We start from the raw sequence: 4327 nt of genomic DNA, 5'->3' as shown, positions 1-4327 counted from the left end.
AATTCCCAATGCATCACAGCGAACCATTCCCCTAGTTTTAGTCATGGATTTAAATTTTGACCGAAATCTGAAGTTTCCGAAAATGAAACCACCTGACACCGAAATTTCAGTAATTTCTGCCAAAATTTCAGCACATGTTTGAAATTTGTGTTTTTTTTACCAAATTTTGACTGAAATTTCAGTTGCGGTTAAGTCCGAAACCAAAATTTTAAGCCTTGGTTTTAGTAGCAAGCTCATCCCAAGACCAAAAAGATTTATTTTTTTATTCGTATAAGGAGGGAAGGGGGTACTTCCTACTGGAGGAGAGAGGTTGAGGAGCAAAGAGGGTGAAGGAAACTGCCAGAGGATTTCCAATTACTTATTTCCACAGCATATTTGGAAATCTGAATTTTTTTTTCACTGTCAGTTGCTGATTTGGAAATCCAAGGTTTGATCCGGATCCAAATCACAACACAAAAATGGCTGCAAATGTTAGAAATCCAAATCAAAATCTTCTCGGCCCATTTGGATGCCCGTAAGATTTGAACTGGATTAGATCCTCAGATTTCCAAATAAGCTACAACAGTGCAAAAAAATCCAATTTTCAAATCTGTTCTGCGAGACATTATTTGGAAATCAATATTTGTGGCAACTTCCCTCACCGTCGTAGCTCCTCGACGTTGCTCCGGCAGAAGCGAGACACCCCTTCCTCCCTCTTTCTCTTTTTCTCTCTCTCAAAACATGATCATGAAGATGATTGATGTATTTTGTATCCAAAACTCAAATACAAATGCACATGGTATCCAAACGGGCCCTAAAGGAAATTCGGTATCAATTCAAGCATATTCTTATGGCCACCGTACATTGAATGGAGTGACATTATAAACCCGAATGCAATTACGATATAAGCCCAAATCATTGTATGTGAATGGGGACGAATTATCAAATAGTTGAAGTCTCTTCTGTTAGGATTTTCGAACTTAATATGAACAAGGTGATCCGAATTTACATTCAATAAAATGCAAGAACTCTGGGCGGACCCTTTTAAGACTCCAACTTAGCCATGGGCGCAATTAACTCACTCCCTCCAGACTGAACGTCTATATATATGAAACACCATGACATAAAAAGACCTCATTTGAACACCCTAAACTCTCTATCCCCTAGCTGATCTAAGTACGTATACAGACTTGAGAATTGAGAGGGTACGAGTGAAGAGAGGGTGAGAAGTGGCTAAAAACAGGGAAAAAAAAAACACTCTACTCAAAATAGAGTTTGATTTTCCTATTTTTCGGCCACTACCTACCATCTCCTCACTCCTCCCCTCTCCCTACCCCTCACTTAACACTTAGTAAACATGGCTCTAATGTAAGAGAGGGGTAAATATATGAGAAAGGGAGATTTAAGGGGCTGGTGAGTGAGGAGAGCATGATGTGGAGTTGGAAAAACATGGAAAACAAATATCCCATCTCAAACAGGGATTTTTTTTCCTTTGTTTGCCAACCCTATCATGTGCTCTCCTCACACACGGCCCTCCCAAGTCTTTCCCTTCTCTCTCTCACTAGGCCTCTCTACCCTTCTCACCTTGGGTAAACAAGTAGTCCATGATTTTTTTTTTTTTTTCATGGTTGCCAAACATTTCCCTAAAAGAGAACACACTCTAATACCATCCAAAATCTACTCCAGTTTATGTGAAAAATGGGGAACCAAACAATTCTTCCAAATCTCCACTCTCATACCCTTCAACTATAACAACACCTCAAACGACAATTTCAAGGGACCCAAATCTTTCCTCATAAAGTGCAAAGTTTAGCATTTGGTAAGATTTTTTTTGTGAAGTGATATATTTGCCCCCTTTTCTTCTTTGGGCCAGCCTCCTTTTAATATATTTATGACTACGCTTTTAGGTGGCCCAAGTAAGAAAAAGGGGTGAATATATCATTTCCCGTTGCGATTTTCATTTCACACAAGGCTAGTCTTATGAGTTATGGCCACTAGATCTTGATCAATGGTCACAATTTCCACAAATTCATGCTAAGCATACAATTTTCAAAGCCTATATGTAAGTAAATATTATTCGAATGATTCTCTCACAGGACAGTATAATAATTTGATTTATAAGATAAAGAGTAAGATTAAATGAGCTAATTGTTTGTATCTTTCTCTATTGAGTTGTTCCCTTATCTTTGTATCTTGACCATCTCGGTCTATTTTTGCAATACAATTGGCGATCATTAAAAAAAAGGATTTAATGAATTAACATTGGTTTTTAGTGAGTGAGGTGATGATATCATGAGGGAAATGATATCTACATTTTGATATTTTGGCTAACCCATCTCGTCTCTAAGTATTTAGAGAGCTGTCAAAAGGTTATTACATTTCCCAAACAGCTCTCACGAGCCGATTAAAGAAGAAATGATAGCTATGTTTGTGCAAATATCAAAATATGGTGGTGCTGATAACACTCCGTGTCTAAAATATACTAGGGAAACACTTCTAAAACGGTATCCTGTTCAGAAAGTAAAGATGGTGAAAATGGAACAATACTTGGCTCCGTAGGTTCCTGCGCAACTAGGGGTGGCAATGGTTCGGTTTCGGTTCGGTTTGACCCTCAAACCGAACCGAACCAAAATCAAATTTTCGGTTCGGTTCTGCCAATTTTACCACCCCTTACTCATAATTATTGGAGATATTCAGTTTCGGTTCGGTTTGATCCCCAAACCAAACCAAACCGAAATTTGAATCGGTTTGGTTTAACCAAACCAAAACTGAATTTTCGGTTCGGTGTCGGCTCGGTTCCGGTTCGGTTCGGCTCGGCCAATTTTGCCACCCCTATGCGCAACGCACTAAAATCAAGAGAAAACTGGGGTTGTGGAAATAGCAGACCATGGAATTGATTTTGCCACACTCCTGCTATTTAGTGTCTTTTAGTGCGATGTGCAGGAGGTTCCTGCGCAACGTTGCGTAGCCAATTTTTTTTTTTTTTTTCTATGAAAATGACCGTTGATTTGGTAATTTCACTTGTCTTTATGTATTTTATGGGGATGGGTGTTCACTTTCTTGTCTTCTTGCACATGTGTCACATCAAAAGACATTCTCTTTTTCTTCCAAACGAAATGCCGTCTTGCTAGCAGCCCTCAATATACTATTATACTAAGATGAAAGGGTCCGACTTTTTACACTCACCATTTCTTTTTTTTTTTACTCTTTTCTTTTTCTGCGTAGTTAGGCTTCATGATGGCCCACCAGATAAACATACAAATGTCTAATGTGGGACCCAATCCTGATCATTTTGGGTACAATCTTAATGGTGTACTGTAATAGAGACTAGTGATTGGGCCCACATTACTGACATCATTGTGATGTGAAATATATTGACGTGGGGCCACCATAAAAGGCCTTTGGTTACACCTTGTCCCATTGGGTGATCGTAACGTCTGATATTTTCATTTGAAATGGACGGTGAGGATGCAATTTCTAGGCTGATGTTCCAAGCTTGCCTAGGTGGGCTTATAGTACGAGGTGGGCCCACTCTGAAACGTATCTATTGTGTGTGTTTGCCTTAGAAGGTTACCATTCCCATTTTTATGCATGCATGGTGTAACTTTCGGGAAGAGATAAGGTCTCCCCCTTTTCTTCAATGTCCGCCCGCTTAGTGTATGTTAGTTTATTAGTTTTAATACTCTCATGCATTGGCGTCGACTCTCTCAAGTTGACTCCCTTTTACCTTGGCCGTTCCGTGTTAGGTTGCATCCGTGTTCCACGCTTTTTCCTATAGAGTCAATACAAACTCATTTGACTCTCTCGAATTATGACCACATCAACTGAGTACTCAATCGAGTCATGCCGAGTCAACTAGGATTTTTTTAGGCCACGTTCCGCTCCACATCCACGTTTTTAAACAATATGGGGCCGTTTGGATAAGCGGGTTTTAGAATCCTGGATTTCTTCAAAATTGTAGATGAGAGCTAAGAGAAGAAGCGGACCAGCCGTCGTTTTCTGATTTCTTACCCTTCTTTCCATCAGTGAGAGAGCAGCAGATCATCCCAGTTTTCCAAGTTATAGAAATCGCTGGGCGTGGGAGAGTTTTATAAAACCTGGATTTCTTACTTGAAATCCAAGAAACGCTGCCGTCAGGACACATGAACCCTCTTGTAGACTGTTTTCAAGCTAAACCCTGAATTCTAAAATCCGCATATCCAAACCTCCCCTATGAGTCATATGACTACTCTTCTTACACTACAGGGGGTGTCTCATAGAAAGAAAAGGGGGCAAATAAATCATTACCCTAACTTTCCAGCTAATAATGTTCCCGTTCTTCCTTCCATTCAAAGACAGTGAATTTTGT

This window comes from Tasmannia lanceolata, unplaced genomic scaffold (genome assembly GCF_043159265.1).
Source record: "Tasmannia lanceolata isolate RefF3 unplaced genomic scaffold, GAP_Taslan_0.1 ptg000012l, whole genome shotgun sequence".
NCBI lineage: Eukaryota > Viridiplantae > Streptophyta > Magnoliopsida > Canellales > Winteraceae > Tasmannia > Tasmannia lanceolata.
The sequence above is the reverse complement of the archived record's forward strand: the minus strand, read 5'-3'. Positions refer to the sequence as shown.